Raw genomic sequence first — 19572 nt, 5'->3', positions numbered from 1 at the left:
TCGTGCTTTAAAGCAGGCCACCCACTACAAAAGACACGGTACTGCGCATTTCCCTTCAGGCCACGTAGTCGGTGCATAGCGAGTTCAAAAAACTTCACGAGCACAATTGGCCTTGGTTTAAAGCACAATGCAGCCATATGCGAAAGCTTCAATGATACAAGCCATTTTGAACTCTGGACGCAGTAGGGACATGATATTGCTACCACGTTCAATTCTTAAACTAGAAACTTAGGGGTCTCCTATTTTTCATTTTGAACCGACAGGTCATTCATTTCATTTCAGTTCAAATATTTATAACCTCAGGCCAAAGTCATTAGATAGGGGAGTCAGTAAAAAAAAATACGCCAGTAGACGCAAACGAGAACGTAGATAATATTTAAAGATAACTAGTTTTCTGACTTCTATTTACACAGTGTTAGCTAGTATATTGTTTTGAACAGTTGGTCTTCAACAATTTTTTCTTTTTTTGAGTCGTACTGAATATGGCACAGACCCACTCGGGGGATCGTCTATAATCTGTAAGGCTCAAACAAACAAACAATCCTTCAAAAGTGGCGATGCTACATCAAAGCTTTCTTCCTCTTCTGCTTCTCTCCCAGCAGACGTGCGCAGATTTGTCCAGTAAGGGATATTATAAATATGGTGAAAGAAAAAGAGAGAAACTTAAAAAACTTCTTGAAATAGTTTTCTTTCAAGGCGAACACTGAAAGACGCGTACCGTTGTTTCAAATTTGAGCGTTCTAAGCACTCGCCTATACAAGCACGTCGGCAGAGCTTGGAATAGTTTTGTGAAGTATAGTACAGCAAGGGGGAAAGGGGGCAAAGGAAGAGGGTGTAGCTATAAAGATATAAGGGTTCGGAGGAGGGTAACCTGTGAAGTTTAAAAATTTGAGGAAGAAATAAATGTGATGGCGTATATCTTACATACACCGATGTGGTGTGTTGTTGGACGACCGTGGCCACAGCTCGATTGGGAGAACATCGGACCGTTATTCGAAGGTTTCAGGTTCAGTCCCTGTCGTAGGTCAGTTGCCGTTCCGTTCGTATTACTTTCTACAGATTTATATCACACTTAATACAAATAAAGTATTCTATACATTACTTGCCTGGATTGTGTGTTGGTTGTCATTATAGTTGTGTTTAAAAAAGACAACAAGGCCTTGAAATTCCCATTTGCTCATTCAGCCATGTTGTTTGCCCCACGCAATATGAGTATCCACCCTAGAGACGAGACTACAGTGAATAAACTGTCAATGCAATGATATTATAGTGTTCTCTCGCTTGATGTCAGTCGTTTATTATAATGCGTTGGACAGTGGGGATGAGGCGGCACTCAAGGAGAAATCTCTCTTATACGTGAGCGTATACACTATGGGGCGAAACCGGAACTTTGCGACGCAAGTGCTTGATTCAGGGATAATTGAGTTACAAAAAACGCTAATTTTGATAGCGCCTATTAAGACAACGTCTATGACGCGCGGCCATATTTCGGTTATATTATGGACGAAGAGTGGTCGAAGAGATGTTACTTGCGATAGTGACACCACAAACCCCAGAGCCCCGATGATCGGGGCGAAGCTGCGTTTTCGCTGAAATGACTCGAATAAACCGGGTGCGTATAGCGCAGGCACTGCCATAACAGCGTGACAGAAGCCCCGTTGACGGCGGAATACTGATCTAGTTGCGCGTAAGCGTTCTAACGTGAGCATGATGGCTAAACATAGCACTATAGATGTCATGAAAATAAGTAAGTTCATATATTGTACCGTTCCACCAAGCACAAAAGTGCCGCTTAATCTGACTTTGCATGAAAATTCATAAACTGACTGCAACTGGAAAGCGCCTTCACTACTAACAGTTCACATTGATTTATGACTACAGAGTGCGCTCTTTGCTAGGCAAGGGAAACACATCACTATGAATTGAGCTGATCGATAAATTTTTAATGAGTTTTTTGTTGAATTATTGAGAATGAGTAAAAGCAGCTAAACGACTTATCAGTATCTTTTGTGATCACATATGTCCACTTTTAAACTACGAATATTTGCAGCCGCAACGAAAATTTTCCTTTTAATTATAATCGCTTTGGTTTGCCGTACAAAAAACACTGTTGCGGGAGACTCTCGATTAACATTTATATATTTGTTTTATTTGTTAAATCCTCAGGGTACATTTGTACATTATAGAGGGGAGGGGCGGAAATACAGATGAACAACAAAATAACTACAGGATTGTGTAAACAAATATTACATGAAGATAAATATAATGATGATGTTTTACATGCCAGCAGTACATTTTAATTAAAGACAACTAAACGTGAACCAGAAAGAATAAACTAAAACACTTGCGCCGGTGAGTACAGTTCACAATTCTGAGTTTATTAGTGCAATCTGAATTCAAGTGGGGTCGGTGATGCTTACTAATCATGAAGGTAGGTTATTCCAATCTATTGACGTCTTAGGGATGAATGATTGTGAACACTCTAAGGTGCTGTGATGAGGAACGCTGACCTTGTACACGTGATCATGGCGAGCAGAATGGTACGATCCAGGGTGAATCTAAAGTGAGCGAAGGAAAAGATTGTGGTGATATATTTTATGAAATAATAAAATGTGTGATTTCTTTCTGCGAATAGAGAGTAATAGAGTATGGTGTATACTCTTCATTAATAAAACACTAACAGAGCGATGATAATTATCATAGGATGATTTAACACACACACACGCGCGCGCGCGCGCACGCACACACACACACACGCACACACACACACACAAGAACTGTAAATCATGTCAGGGGCACAAAAACTGAGTACACTGAAGCCACGGGTACTCATTAAGTTCTATATACAGCCTGCGACTGCATGAGATTCCCCAGCTTCTTAAACGGGTCACTCACACACACACAAAAAGAAAAAACGGTATGAGCGCTGAATACCAAGAAAGAGATCCCATGTACTCCGGTGTTAGATAGCTACTCCATGATAAAAAAGCACACCTCCCTGATGTGAGCGAAACTCAAAAGGAGTGAAAGTTTTCCCATACATATTTCTAAATTGATAGCTATTTTCGCTAAAACATTTAAAAGGAATATTTCTCTGAAATGAGCAAATATTGGTAATCTCGAAGACAGCATAAGAAACACCTCTCCTTATTAGTTTGCTAAATTTATGAAATAGTATTGCTGAGTATTAGCCACTCTTTATCACGTGCTCATCGTCTCACTTGTAGCATATTAGGCAATTACAGCTTGTATGCTTGCGGTCGGCTTTTAAGAAAAGAATACCTTCTTTCAACTTAGCAAAAGAGTATGCGATTGAAGTCGTAGTTGTATTTTCTTTAGTTTCCATGCCCACTGTTTTTGATACCAGTAGTGAACGTTTTTAAAGTATCTACTGCAAGAGCATGTATCGTTTCCAAAAGAGCAGCCTTGAGCCCCCCCAAAAAGGAACGTTTACTCCTTCCTAACAAAATAAATAGCCAAAAACATACAAAAATGCTCTGAATACGCGAAAAAACTGTACAAAGGCTTCATTGATAACGCGAAGGCTTTTAACTCAGTAGAAATGTCACCAGTCATGCAGACACTGCGGAATCAGGGCGTCGACGAAGCGTATATAAAAATCCTGGAAGAAATACACAGGGGATCAACTGCTATCATAGTGCTCCTCATAGAAAACAACAGAATACTAATCAAGAAGGGTGTAAGGTAGGGGAATACAATCTCCCCAATGCGATTTACCGCGTACCTATAGGTGGCCTTCAGTAGCCTAGAATTGGAAGAGTTAGGGCTAAGATTTTTTGGAGAGTACCTTTGTACCCTATGCTTCGCAGGTGAAATTGCATTGCTGAGTGGCTCAGGGGAAGAATCGCAACTCAAGATTACGGAGTTAGACAAGGAGAGCCGAATGGTAGGTCTTAAAGTTAATGCGTAGAAAACGAAAGTAATATACAACTCTTTCGGAAGAGAACAGCGTTTCCACATAGGCAACAGTTCACTTGAAGTTGTAAAAGACTACGCCTACTTAGGACAGGTAATAGCCGCGGAGCCGAACCACGTGATTGAAGTAATTAAAAGAATAAGAATGTAGTGGAGCACATTTGGCAAGCACTCTCAAATCTCGACTGGTAGATTGACACTATCCCTCAAGTGGAAGGTATATAACAGCTGCATCTTGCTTGCTGGTATTTACTTACGGAGCAGAAACTTGTCAGCATGACGCAGTGAGCAATGGAAAGGAAACTGATAGGTGTAATCTTAAAAATCAAGAAGAGAGCAGAGTAAATTAGGGAACAAACCTGCGTTACTAATATCATAGTTCAAATCAAGAAGAGGAAGTAAAAATGGGCCAAGCATGTAGCGCTTAGGCAGGAAAACCACTGATCATTGAGGGTAACAAACTGGATTCGCGGAGAAGACAAGCGGGTGAGAGGAAGACTAAAAGCTAGGTGGGCAGATGGTGTTAAGGGATTGGCGGGTATAAAGTGGCAGCAGCAAGCATAGGACTGAGTTGACTGGCGGAACATGGAAGAGGCCTTTGTCCTGCAGTGGACGTAATCAGGCTGACGATGATGATAATGATGCTGATAAAACGTACAATTACGCCACCTATGCCAAATGCAGTTTAAGTATATATTTATAGAAAGTAGGGGAGGCCCGACAGTTTATTCGACATAGAAGTATGTGTAAACATCCGGCAGGAGGCCACGGATGACGATGCAGATGGAGGCGTCACGACGTGTGCACCAGTATTCGAGAATTTTTCTTTTTCCCTCGTTTTTTTACAGGCCAGCGACGTCGAATTTTTAAAGGGTCTCTACTTCGAGAGCTGTTCGTCAGAGAGAGAGATAGAATCAACCATTATATTCTCAGAGAGAAACGCGACATGAAGGCGAATATTTTGACAGTTTTACCTGTTTCCCAGGAAATCAGGAAGATTTCATTCCACTCTACCCCACAGCTACACTCCCCGCCCCTAAAAAGACGCTATTAATGACCATGGCCACAGGACTGAAAAGAGAAAAAAAAATCAAGCAGCGCGACATTGTTCTCTTCGAACATCAACTCTGAAATAAACCTAGTTTCTCGAGAACGTGCTGTCTCTTTTCTTTTTTTTTTCATTACTATGTCCGCTTCTCCCAATGACTTCCAGACGTGCTCTCACATGTGTGGCTGAAACACGCTGTGTTTCTTATTCTCATACTACTTCACCAACGCCCCCCTCCCCAAGCCTCCTTCATCTTCACAGAAACATCAAGCGCTCCTAACCCGTCTGCCAAGTGACCCCTCCCTTTCTTGTGTATTACTCGTCATTGGTCTTCTGGGCCCCTTACCCCACCTCTTTTTCTCCTCATGAAAGCACCACGTTCCCCGAAGGGTCAGTTATAGTTCTAGAACAATATCTTTAGGTACCACTGATACAATAATCTTACATTTTTGATCAAAATGAGTAGGAAGATGCGTTTGAAAGTCTACCACACACATTTACCTAGCTTTATTCGATAAATTTATAAAGAATTAGGGCTGACTTCAGTAAACTTTATTTATTAGTTGATTTTGCATAATCGATCAAAATATCAAAATAGTTCAGACCTAATGTCAGACTTCGTCATGGCATTTAGTAGTATAGAAAGAGGACAAAAGTTACCGTTTATGTACCCTGACCAGACCTTGAAGATATTTTAAGCAGTCATGTTTTCTCATTGCAAATAATAACTTACTATAAATTCAACCCACAACCATCATGTTTTTCCTTCATGCCTATCTAAATAGAGTCAATCAGCGCTCCAAATATAACACTGCTGCGAATAAAATTACTGAAAGTATCTGTATCACAAAATAAAAGCATGCCCGAACAAAAAAATTATCGTGATTTACGCAAATGTTTTTACCACCACCTTGTAAAACTGGTTCGTTCTTGATAACCTGTCTTGGCTGTCAGTATAACATTACCAAACTTCCACACTTTTTGACAAGAATGGCACTTTTGAATATTTCAAGAAGGGTTCACTCACCACTTTTGCGCTGAAGCAGCGCCCTTCAGATCGTTCCCCACTCGCGAGAACACAATGTGTTATTCGCTGCATGGAACCATCACACAATGAAGGTTCCCACAACTTTTTTCTGTCGATGACAACCTTCGCTGACGCTTTTAGTCACTTGTGATGTCCAGAAGGTGCACAGAAAGACTTTATTGCACCGAAGGTGGCCGACGGCTTCGCAGAATCCTCATTCCACTGGCTTGGTCTGCGCCACGTGGGTTTGTAGGGAACGGCCGCTCGGCGAGGCTACATGTTTGTGAACATAGTAGGCGCAGAGTGACGTCACTTCACGTTGGCTCCGCCCAGTCGTCCCAGTTGAAAGCGCGCCCCCAAACACTATGAACACGTCACGATGAGCGGAGAAGGTCAACACCACCTAGAAGACTTAAGGCCCCCTCGCCGCCTCCTCGCCCAAGCGCCTACGTCACCAAGCTCAGATCATCGCTCGGATGGCTGGGGCAACGCCACCTGTTGGCTGGGACCGACGGCGCGACAGCCCAGTCAGCCCAACACCACCTAGTGGTCAGCCTCGCCAACGTCTGCGTCACGTGAACAAGCAGGCTGACAAGTCCGGACAAGAACAGCTACAGATGGCTCGTAGTGACATCCGCAGTGACTGACTAGAACCAAAATAACTCATTCTTTTTTTAGTTTTTGCAGTGATTCGGGCTCAAACATTGCCAAAAGTTGCAGAATTTAACTACTCTGTTTCAATTAGCCAACTGTATTCTGAAAAAATGGCACGCCGAATTGGTAAAACATTATTAAGCAGCCGCATTACCATGCGTCTCCGTCGAATTTCGTTTCACCTATGCTGACCACAATGATCCAAGTTGCTCGTTGGAGCAGTTGGGGTCGTCCTCTCGCTTGCATTCGGATGTCGTTGGTTGGCTTGCGCGCGTGCATGTGCTTTGTTTACTCCTGCAAGATGTATATTTCCGATTCCTCGCTGTGGTTGTGCGTGTGAACGAAGTGCAGAAATGCCCGGCTGCTGTAGCGCTCCGAACTGCAGGTCGAACTACGCAGGACAGCCAAACGTGCGCGTGCACGTGTTTCCAAACGACCCGGTGCGGCGGGCGGCATGGACAAGAGCGGTTCCCCGAAAGGATTTTGCGCCTACAAAGAACACAGTGGTAAGATACGGCTTATAATTCGATACAGTGCTTGTCATTAGAGAGTGTCTCCGCAAACTGCTTTGCATTAGCGTTATACCGGGTACCATGGCCCTAAACGTGGAATGTTAAATATGTGTGGTCATCTAGCGGGGTCAAGATGAACCAGGCAAGCTTAGCATTGTTTTTGCAGCAATCTACTGCATTCCATTTCCCTAACGGGTAAATTCGCGGCGGCCGCCTATTATCGATTGAGCTGACCTTTATATCTTTTTCCTGAAGGAAACCACGCGAAAACAAACAAACGTGTCTATAATTGTGGTTGCACGAAGCGTCGCAAGATGTCCAAGGTATACCGTAATAATAATTATAGGGAAAAATAACGACTTTCTCCCATAAGGGGCAGACTGGGCTGTGAATTTACGTTTCTGCCATAATCGATTTAATTGAAGTAGATTTAAAAGGCATGAGGACAACTTAAAGAGAGGGAAAAAAATGAAAAGTTCTTAATTTTTTTTATGAGCCTGGTGGCGCACATGTCACCGCCCCGTTACACAGGGGACGCTCATAGCATCCATCCACCATGGAGAAGCTAAAAAAACTTTTACGCAATGCGCGTTTTAGCGGCTGAGCGTATCGATCACCAGCCTAATCGGCCTGGCTGAATGGTCGGAGCCTGAAACGTGCTCATATTTTGGTTTCATCAAAAGTCGAAAAGAACCGTCTCGCTTTCGACAGTGTATAAAACGTGGTCCCACATAATCCTTTTTTTTTTTTGTCTTTTCAGCTCTGCGAGAAGCATTTCGTGTCCAGCGACTACGTGAAAACGTCAAAGTACACTGATGTGAAGACGGGGAAGACTATTGAAGTGCCACTGAAAGTCTTCCGGCTGAAGCCTGATGCGGTACCAAGTGTGTTCCCGAATTGTCCTCAATACCTCTCTCGTCAAAATGCGTGTACTCGGGAGGCACCAGAGGAGAAACGAAAACGTTTTGAGGACGAATCACTCCGCATTGCCATTGAAAAATCTCTGGAAGAAAAGCAACAACAAGACAAGCAGAACAAAGTTACAAGCTTTTCAGAATTTCTTCGTGCTCTGCCAAGCTTTAACACCTCACCGTTTTGGTCTGTGGTCAGCATGGACTCAAAGGTTCTATTCCTGGATTTGACTGTTGATCGGGGTGCCTCTGTGCGTTCATCGGTGATAGTTCAAGACAGCATGTGTGTGGAAGTGTACTTTGGTGAAACGCGCGTAGTGGTGCTTGATGGTGTAAGTGTGCCTGCTCAGTTACAGGACTTGCGGCAACTAAGTGACATCCTTCATCATGTTGAGTGTCTGCGCACTCCTCATTCTTCCAACAATTTTCAGTGGGCTCGTCAACTACTTGCGACTGTGATGGCACTGTTGGAGGAGCTCATATGCAATGATCAGCAACATAAGCTTCATGGATGGCCCCTGGAAATTGTGAAGTTTATAAAATCCCAAGTGCAGCTCATCCTTAATAATGCAGCGCGCTACCCGCCAGACCTGTTAGTATTTGCAAGTCTCCTCTACACCATTTCGCCGCATGCATACAGATTCCTTATAGGTTCACTGAAGGTAAAGTTGCCTCATCCTGAAACAATAAGACGTCTCTGCACCACTCAACAAATAAGCCCAGCCATGGAGCAGCAAGACTCTTATTTTTTGTCATATGCTAAAAAGGTTGCTACTACAATGAAAGAACATGAAAAGATAGTAACTTTAATGATGGATGAAATTCACATTCAGTCATACTTTGATTTCAAAGCTGGGTCAATAACAGGTGCAGCAGCCAACACTGCAAGCCCGGCTAAAACAGCATATGTCTTTATGACCCAGAGTCTGCTTTCTAATCACAAAGATGTTGTGCATATTTTGCCAGTCGCTACAATTGATGCAAAATGCTTGCATGATTTTTTGCGAATGCTAGTTTTAAAGCTCGAGCATAATGGGTTTAAAGTGATTGCTATCATCTCTGACAACAATTCTATCAACAGGAAAACAATGTCGTTGTTTTCAAGCCCTCCAAGACTACAGATAGTTTATAAACATCCAGCTGACCAATCGCGACCTTTGTTTTTTGTCGTGGACCCTGTCCACTTATTGAAATGTATCAGAAATAACTGGTTAAATCAGCGCAATGCAGGAAGGTGCATGTATTTCCCAGATCCAAAGAGTACAGAAGCCAAACCCAAGATTTTAACCGCATCGTTCAAGACTTTATGTGAGCTGCATGAGTCTGAACAAAGTGAGCTCTTGAAGATGGCTCCGACATTGTCATTAAAGGCATTAAATCCTTCTAACATGGAGAGACAAGATGTAAAGTTGGCATTGAGAATCTTTAATTCATCAACTGTGGCAGCACTTCACAATAGCAACCTTCAGCACGCTGACAGTACAGCTTTGTACATAAACACGCTGCTAACATGGTGGAATATTGTTAATGTAAAGACACCACGAAAGGGCCAGAGGCTTTCAGATGACCTGCAAAAGCCTATAACCTCAACATCTTGCCTCCAGTTACAGCATTTGGAGAAAACAATGCAGTGGCTAGACTACTGGGAAAGTTTGAAGCACGATGCAGGACATTTGACGAGGGAAACGCACTCAGCTTTCTGTCATACAACACACGCGCTCCACGAGATTACTATTTACTGCCTCAAAGAGCTTGGTATGCAATATGTTTTGCTAGGCAAGTTTCAAACAGATTGTCTCGAGGATCGCTTTGGTCGTTACCGTCAGTTGTCTGGGGCCAACTATCATGTGTCAATTAGACAGATATATGAGTCTGAGACAAAGCTGCGGTTACAGAAAGTGCTCGAGCTGCCAGACGTTGACATGGTGTGCGATATTCCTGTCATTAGTGCCAGCTCACTGCTAAGCCAGTTTGACATCACAGTTAATGACAGTGATATTGAGAACAAAGTGACAAGGCTGCCCGCTGTGACATATGTTGCAGGTTACTGTGCTCACGCAGCTCTAAAGAAACTGTTGTGCCAATCATGCAAAGAAAACCTAGTAATGGATGTTGCAGAGATAGACACTGCTAAAAATGTCCTCATTATGAGCATGACAAGGGGTGGGCTGAAGTTCCCACGTGAACTTGTTATAAATGCTGTGCTTACCATGGAAATAGTGCTCGATAAGCTTAGGAGTCCACGCTTTGCAACTCAGTTCTTTGCTCTTCCTAAACAGAAAGAAGTGTTAGTGGCCCTTGTGTATGACATCCTCAGTGATAATGATGACCTGGATGTTTGTGTTGATGGGCATGCTCCTCAACAGGTCATGCATTACATTTTAAGTGCAGCAGCAAACACCCTCCTAAACAACTTGTGCAAAACGGCTAACGACAAGATGTCTGCCACAAAGGCAAAAACATCAAATGACAAGTTGCCTGCAACAAAGGCAAAGCGAAAACTTGAAACTGTTAAAAATTGAAGTGTCCTTATGCACTTTTGTTTCAACAGTATTCTTTGTAAATGAACTGCTTTTTTATTTATCGTTGTCAAGTGAAATGATCTGCATCCTACCATTTGTGAGAAGGCTGCCAATCTTGTCAATCTTGTTCTTTCTGTTCTGTACGGAAATTGTGCACATATGTGTTCCGCATGCTTGAAGCAGCAATTCGTGCCAAAGCATAAAGTGCATTTCCAGAAAAGTTACTACAGCAACTTCCAGACGCTGAGCCACACATGCACTTTTATGCTGACTGTTATGCTGCATATAATAAACAAATATTACTACTGAGCAGAAATGAGTCATTTTCTCTTTGAACACGAACATGTTTCTTCCACTTTCAGCTGCTGACACTTTGTTTTCATGTAACGTCAAATTTTGCCATTTTTCCAGCATACCTGTTAGAGCTTTTGAAACTCTAGGAAGTAACATCCGGATGTATTAAATGTATTATTGGAACCACAGCAGGGTTGAAAGTTATTACCTGATATCTGCATTGACGATTGAAATTTAGGTAAGTCTCTTCCAATCATTTAGAAAACTCATGTATAATCAAATTAGCAGAATGCCTCCTTAAGAAGCGAGGCTACCATCTGTAGCGATTTTTCCCGCTCAAGCTGCGTGCGTAATTGTGGACGCGGCATTCTAGTTAGCTTCTGTGCGTAACGCGAGCGAATTTTACTTTTGTCGCAACCTGCCGCTTTGCGGAGCGAACGGGTGAGGTGAAGCCAACTTCCAGAACGATCCTACTTGCGTGACGTCACGGCGCCGTGTGGGGGCCTTGAGTTTTCTAGGTGGTGTTGAGAAGGTGCGCAAGCTGCCTTCGATAAAAGCGCGTCGGGAAGCCTCTCACATGTTTACAAGCGACGGCCGCAACAAAGAAAGTTACAGTCGCTGTAGAGGAGTTTTGAAATGGACATATGAGCTATGTTGACGTGTAGCTCTAGCTTTGAGAACCTCATAAAACATATCAGGTACATTAACTTCGGAAATGTAGCTCATTTGCGAGATATCATCGTCGTTGCTGCAGCCTACGTCACACGTGCACACTTTAATTTGTACTAATGCAAGGACAGACCTAGTTCAGCAAGATGCGCTAGAGTACAATATGCAAGTGCGCGGTGTAAAAATACGTGGGCATAAATTGTTGCGATAAATACTCGCAAATAATAAATGTGCCGGAGAGGTTATTCATGAAAATGACCAGAGCGACCTCTGCGACACTTCCGCAACACGCTCGCAATAATCCTTCAACAACATGCTGTGAACAATGCGGTTTTCGTACATGTAAGGTGTGCGACTGAATTCGTACGCTCAAGCAGACGCCTTGAAATGCGTACGACAGGGCAAGTTTCTTGCGTGATGTTTGCCTCTGAATTCACACAGACGTGAAATTCTAGTGAAGCGCACCAGAGCCAGAACAGGGCACTTGTGTCAGGTGTGTCATCGCGGCCGCGTATATTATTAAAAAACACCATAGTCTAATCATCCTATCGTTCGCTGTTACTTTGATGAACCGTACCCACGCAGAAAAACACATGCTCGATTGTTGTCTCAATGACCAAGTGACACCTTTAGTTCACTTAAGTATAATGATATCATTTTGATATGTTGAAGACATTTGCAGTTATATAAAAATGACAAAAAAATGCTTCGCATATGACAATTGTATTGAGAACGTTTACGTGCTTTGACGTAAACGTGCTCGATACCCCTCCATGGTTTATTAAAAGAAGCGTAACTCCATGGCTTATTCGAACGCTTAAGAGAGCTAATAGCTTCTTATAGGTAAGCCACTCAAAAACATAACCGGTGAAGCGGCATCGAAGGCAAGTTCTCGTGTTTCACACCTGCGGCTGATCGGCGACGGTTTACGTCATCAGAAAACTGAAAAGAGAAGGCCTGGTCCATCTTTCTTGTGCCTTTGCGTGCAAATCGCCGTGAAGGTTTGTCGGTACAACACATTTTTTTTTTGCTTGGCCAAAAGTAGCGCACGCACCCGCGAAAATACAGCAGCAACAGCGGATAGGCGCCGCAGCTTTTGCCTACGAAGCGAAACCAAATGCCCGACAACAGCGCCATCACATTTTCGTGACTTGTTTCCGGTGGAATTTGTCTAAACTCACCCCTCCTGCAGTCAGTGAAAGGTGCTGAGTGATTTGCAGGAGTACTTGCGAAACATCTACCGGATCATAAGTGATGCGCCGGAATATTTTTGGTGCAACTACCAGAGCGTAATCAGGGTCCGTTTGGTCCCGTTTTCTTCCGATTTCCTACGTTCGTCGACTACCGGAGGAAAACGGTCAAAAATGACTCTATACGTTCCGGCCAATTTCAGTTTGAGTGACGCCAGTGGAATATATAGCGGGAACATTATCCCCCCAAACCTCCAAGCTGGGTACATATTCGTTCACGGTGAATGGTGCTAATACAACGCATAGGAACAAGCGCATAGGATCAAGAGAAATAAGGTAGTAAATGAGACGCTGAAGTTTCATTTACACTAGCGAAATGCGTTTTTTCTTCTTTGTGTTTTCTATAATTTTTACCAAACACTTGCATAATTGTGGCTTCGTCTTTTAGGCTTCGTGGCTGTAAGCACGTGGAAGTATGAAGATGACAACAAAAACTGAAGCCTTGAAATACTGGCCATTTTTTCAGTATTTTATTTCCATTTTTTCTTCGATAAGTATCCCTTCTAGACGTAGCATGATTTATTCTTTTAGTTTACAAAAAAAAAACTCCTTCAAGCCTTTCCTTCCCCCTTTTTTTTCCAAGTCGCACTGCCACGGAACTCATGGCTGATTCCCCCGTGGTGGGTTGAGCCCACTTGGGTTGAACAAACAAACCAACCTAGCAATCCCCAATAGTGGATATGTGCCATATTATGTAAGGCTCAAACAAACAAACAAACGAACAAATAAAACCCCGCCCTCACTGAGCTTGCACGAGCGGCTCGTGCGGCTGTGGCTTTCGAACACATTTCGCATCTTTGTAGAAGGAAACGGCGTTGGTCTACTGCCAGAAATGGGCCTGAGTCCACCCAGCGACACCGCAATTCGCTACCTCTTCAGCGGCAGTGGGTGCACCTGCTTGACACAGTCGCCAACTGACAAGAATCCTTTCTCGATGTCGTGTCACGCCCATTCAGCGCAGACTGAAGTCGGAGCGTGCAGCGTATCCGGTGATTTGGCCATTGGGGACCACCACGCAAACAGCCGGCACCATGTGGTGAAAAGACGGAAGAACGCCGAAGCGCCTTGTTGCGAACTCTGGGATGAACCCCGGACGAGACTGTTCCCGAGAGCAGAGTCCGACCGGCTTCTCGATACCAGCGTCATGCAAGCAGCGCTGACCGTCAAAGGAACCCGACACAAGGCAGCGGTCATGTCAAGTTCCAGCGGATGGCTGCACATAAGCAGGTACACGTCATCTTCCTACACTCCATGTTATAACGCTGCAGAAAGGAGTTAAGGAAATGAGCGAATGACTTTAACTGCTATTGAAAATAGATTTCATCTTCTCTCTCTCCGAATAGAACTATTTTTACCTGTAAATATTTAGCAAAATTCTACGAGAGAGAATGCTCAACACTGAACGTGTATCACAAGCCGACGAGGAAACAAAAAATAGCAGCGTTTGGTGCTTCTATCTTCCATTTACGCTATAAACGATGTCCATGGTAAAGCACGAATTGTCGCGGATCATTTAATCCATCTTAGCTGTAGCTATAACCGTGTGCCGCACTAAGTGAAAAGCTCCTTTTCGGGGTCTCAAAAGCTTTAGTAAATGGGTAATACAGTAATGATTGACGACTGCTTTAGGCTTATGGCTTAGTATCCTTGCCATCAAGTATTAGAAAAAAAAAACACCAGTTCCCGAAAATCCGTAGAAAAACATAGCAATGTGGGCATTCTTCAAATCATTTTTTTCTAATCAGTGTTTGTTTATCCGATAAGTTGCTTGAAACATAGCTAGCGATGAACCGATAAACTGCAGGTTTTTATTCTTCAATAACTGAAGTCCTTAGGGGAAAAAAATCCACAAGTTACAATGTGTGATAAAATATTTCAAAATAAAGGCCGTAAATTATGCAGTTAACTGCTGACTGTATTGAATATTGTCATGTAGGCAATCTTACCATTGTTTGTTTGCATAATAATTCATAGGCACTATACAAGCTTCATGATCCCTTAAAATTTAATATCATGTTCACAAACACACACACACTCACACACGCGCGCACACACACACACACACACATTTATTTATGTATCCATCGATTATCGTGTGTGCCTGTCTGTTTGTGTTTATGTATGTGTGTGTTTGTTCGTTCGAAAAGCTTTGCCTACTCTAGAAAAGGCCATTTTTCTAGGTAGTGTGTGTGGAAGGTTTTTCTTCGTAGTTTAGAGCCATGTTACTCTTACGCAGCTACACTTCTACACCTGATATTACTATATTTTTCGCACACTACCGTATGAAGACGACAACGAAAACTGAAGTTAGAAAATACTGGCCATTTTTTTCATTATTTTATTTTCATTTGCTTCGTCAATGAAAACCCGTTCTAGACGTAGCACAATCTAATCTTTGTGTTTACTCAAAAAACAGCCTCCTCTTCCCGTTTTTTTTTTTCCAAATTGCACTGCCACGGAATTCATGACCGATACCCCGTGGTGGGTTGAGCTTGCATATAACCTACAGGTTATATGTGAGCCAATCAAACGCTAAAGTAAATACATTGTATTATTTGTTAATATGATAATCTTGCAAATACTCTCAAATATTAGATATTCCTTCATAAGAACAACATAAGAAAAATTGTATTGGAAGCGTAAGTACACTGGCGTTTTCCCCGACTAGACATTAAACAGTCAAAATTAAATACTGTTTCGTAAACTGGTCATCACGCTCACTGTGGTCATGCCTTGTCGACGCAGTGGGATGCAGCCAAAAATGCGTGGAGTGGATGCTGGTGAGAACACCATTTTCAAGGTGAGCGAGTGCGGCGCATTGGAGTCCACCGCGTACAGCTTCGGTGTCTTGACCTGTAAGCATACCATCCACCTACGAGACGCGCTTCCACGTGTATTCGGCAAGGCAGAGAGCATCAACAACACGGAGGACATGGCTCATCCCAGCGGTGGCGTTTTGATGCACTTCAAGGTATATTTACCTATTTTTTACTCAGAGAAGACCTCAGGCGAGCAGTGGCCCGATATACTACTTCATTTTGTATTATTGCGGGCCAAAAAGAGAGTATGTACTGTGTCCTGAAATTCGTTAAACCCAATAAGACGGTATGAACCGTTCATCTACGAATGCGCGTTTCTCCTTGCACAGAAGTATCGTTATGCCTTTCTCAAGTTCATTAGCAAATCTTGAGATTTGTTGAGCCTTTTAGGTTGCGTATATATTACCACACACTCCTGGAGTATTTTAATTTCGCAGTAAAAGACCTTCAAGAAGAAATAATAACGCCTGGCCTATAAGGAGTAGCTGGTACATTTTAAGCAGTGTAAGACAAATTTCTAAAATGAAACGAATTACGAACGGGAAATGAGATGTGTAATATTGCTGCTTTATTATTGTGTGGGGCTTCTGGGGAACCTATGGTGTGTTCATGGGGCAAGATAGGGTGGTATAGTACAATACTTGGTAGCCGTGGTTTACGTCCTGAAGTCACAATATGATTATGAGAGATGCCGTCCTGGTAGACTACGGCAATTCCAACCGTTTGTTGTTCTTTAACGCACACGAAAATTTAAGTACACGGGTCTCTAGCATTTTCCCTTCATCGAAATGCGGCCACAGCGGCTGCGACTCCATTACGCCACAAGTGGTTGAGCACCATAACCAGTAGATCACCGGAGCGAGTAAGGATGCACTTCTGTGAATTTACATGATTCAGCCGATACGGTGATAATCACAGGCAAGAAGGTGATTGAGTTCATCGTAAAAACAAGCGTAGGTAAGCGACAGAAGTAAGCCTACAGGACAGAGCACTGGCTCTCAATACGAGTGTTCATTATGTGTGAAAAATTATATACGTCTTGGAAAGGAAAAAAAAGTAGAAGAAGGAAATGGAGGCACTTCGCCGGCGTCTCATCTAGCAGATGAATTGGCAAAGTTCTTTCACGAAGATAATCTCCTTGTCGGTTATTACGATGGGTGGTGCGCTTTCACATGGTGGCTAACGTAATGAATTGTGAACGCTTCATATATATTCCGGGTGCGGACATCACAATATCTACGCAAGAGGTGCGTCTCTTTGAAACTCGGAGTGCATCCAGGCTGGTCACAGTAGATTGCCAGATTGCTTTCAGTTTTGTCCTTGAGATTGTTCGTGCGCTCCTCGAGCCGATTGCTCACGCAGTGATCTGTTTGACCAACGTAGCGGCCACGACAAGACGTCGGTATCTCATAGATGGCTTCAGTCTTGCACGGAACAAACTTTCTAGCGTGTCGCTTCTCGGAAATGCAAGCAGGGGCGCTCCTTTTCTTGCACAGAGATTCGCAGTTTGGCGAATCTCTGTGCAAGAAAAGAACACCAACCTTACGCTAGCACGTGCTGCCACCTTCTTGATATTGTGAGAGACACCATAAAAATCGGGAATAACTGCCACTCTTGGCCAGTCATCTGCAGCACGAGGTTTCTTAGTCTTGCGGTGCTCAAAAACCTCGCGCTGCAGATGACCGGCCAAGAGTGGTAGTCAATCCCGTTCTTTACAGTGTCTTACACAATATTACGAAGGTGGCAGCAAGTGCAAGCGTAAGATTAGTGTTCTTGGCGCGAGCTAAACTACAAATCACTGTACAAGCAAAGGAACGCCCCTGCTTACATTTGCGAGAAGTAACACACTACGAAGTTTGTCCCGTGCAAGACTACAGCCATCTATGAGATACCGACGACTTTTCGTGGCCCCTACGTTGGTCAAACGGGTCGCTGCGTGAACGACCAGCTCCAAGAGCACAAGAACAATTTCAAGAACCACACTCGAATCACTTCTTCTGGCAATTCACCGTGCCATGTGTGGATGGACTACGAGTTTCGAAGAGGCGTGCATAGCACGTAGATATCGCAATATATGGGCCCGAAAAATCTTCGAAGATTTCACGATTCCTGTCATTGGGTCATCATGTGTAAGCGCACCGTACACCGTATTAACCGACAAGGAGATCGAATGACTTCGTGAATAAACTTTGCAGTTTTTTCTACTATGGTTTAGATGCCGGCGCAGTGCCTCTAATTTCTTCATTTGTTTTTTTTTTGCACTTTTCAAGGCGTGTTTATTTCTTCCCCCGAAAGAAATGTTAACCAGCGCTCTGCCCTGTTCTCTTTCTTGTATCGTTTACCCACACTGTTTTTTTTTTTTTACGACGAATCTATGCCAACAAGGTCAAGTGTTTATTATGTTTAGGTTTGTGAGAAGTGCAGTGAAAACAGTAAGGCTGTTTCAAAGTGCTATGAACTTGCTGATAAGTAAACACAAAGATTGAAGAGAGGTGCACCTAAGCTCGCACAAGTAATCTAAACCGTACATATCTCCGCGTGCAAACGCAATCATTGTCGAAGCAGCGTCGTTATTGCAGCATGCAGTGTTGTTCCCCACGTATGTTCAACAAGGCGGTGCACCTCCAAGAGAAGTAATGTGTTAGGAAAGGCGATAGTATATATTTTAAAATGGTATTGATGCTCATTAACATTAATCTGAGGTGTTCAGGCCTCTGATTTTACGGATATTTAGACTTACGTTGGCGCTATCACTGTGTCGTTTGTTGCTTATTGATTATAGCGTATAGAACACTGCCATCTTTGGAAGTATGTGAGTTTCTGCGATACCCTCTGCAAACCTCCGCAATCTTCTTTCTTAATTGTGTGATAGCTCATTCATTGCATAGGCGATTGGTTTTTTGCCATCTACGTTAGTATAGGAGATTAGTAGACAATGATAAGTCAGTAACGAACAATTCGATGTTCACGTAGACTTCCGTGCTGCCAAGAATGTCCTTTTTTTTTACTTTTAACCTTCTTAAGGCGCCATTTCAGCCTGAGATGTCACATAAAAAGTCAAAATTTACTTTCAGCGTCAAGGATAATGTGGCATCACCACAAACTCATGGCCTGGTGTACTGTTCACATTCGCGTTAGAGACGAGACGTCAGTTAAATCGCAACGAAGTGTAAGCACCTTTGCCTTATTAACAACCAACGCGCACAGAAGCAACGAGACACGCTGGAATGACACGTACACAACGCTAATTTTTAATGAATGATTTCCTTTATTTTTTCTGGTGTTTTGTGTGCCAAAGTCAAGATAATATAAAGGAATGCCATAAGGGTGGCCAAGATATGGACTGTCTGTTGTTCACTAACATGACATAACGCCATACACGGGCCTCTGGCATTTTGCCTTCGCTACACAACCGCATATTTTTTTTTGATTGCTCGGTGCAACCAGCACGACGTTGCAACACATTTTAATTAACAGAGAAGTACACGTGAATAAACAAACCGGGCAACAGCAGCACATGGATGCGCATATATTTGAGACAAGAAAAATTTTAAGTGGAAGTGATACATGTGAAATTTGAGCTAAGAACGCGAATAATAAACATGGCGAGTTAAATATAGCCAAAATATTGTTTTATGATTAATAGGCTCGATAAAATATCATTTGTGTAAAGCTACCCTTATTTGCTTATTGAAACAATCGATCTCTTTTTTTTTTTTGGGGGGGGGGGCAGCTGAATTGAAGACGACCATTCGCGCGGGTCCGCCAAGTTAACACTGTTCGCCACTTCAAGTATTTCACGGGATGCCTTCGTCCAGCGTCGTCCTGTAACACTGCACCGCGTATATACATGAAGACACTACTATAGTTTTTGCTTGAAGATGGTATTGTGTGTGCCTTGTCATTCCGAAACCAGTTTATTCGCTCGTC

This window comes from Rhipicephalus microplus, chromosome X, assembly GCF_043290135.1.
Source record: "Rhipicephalus microplus isolate Deutch F79 chromosome X, USDA_Rmic, whole genome shotgun sequence".
Taxonomy (NCBI): Eukaryota; Metazoa; Arthropoda; class Arachnida; order Ixodida; family Ixodidae; genus Rhipicephalus; species Rhipicephalus microplus.
The sequence above is the reverse complement of the archived record's forward strand: the minus strand, read 5'-3'. Positions refer to the sequence as shown.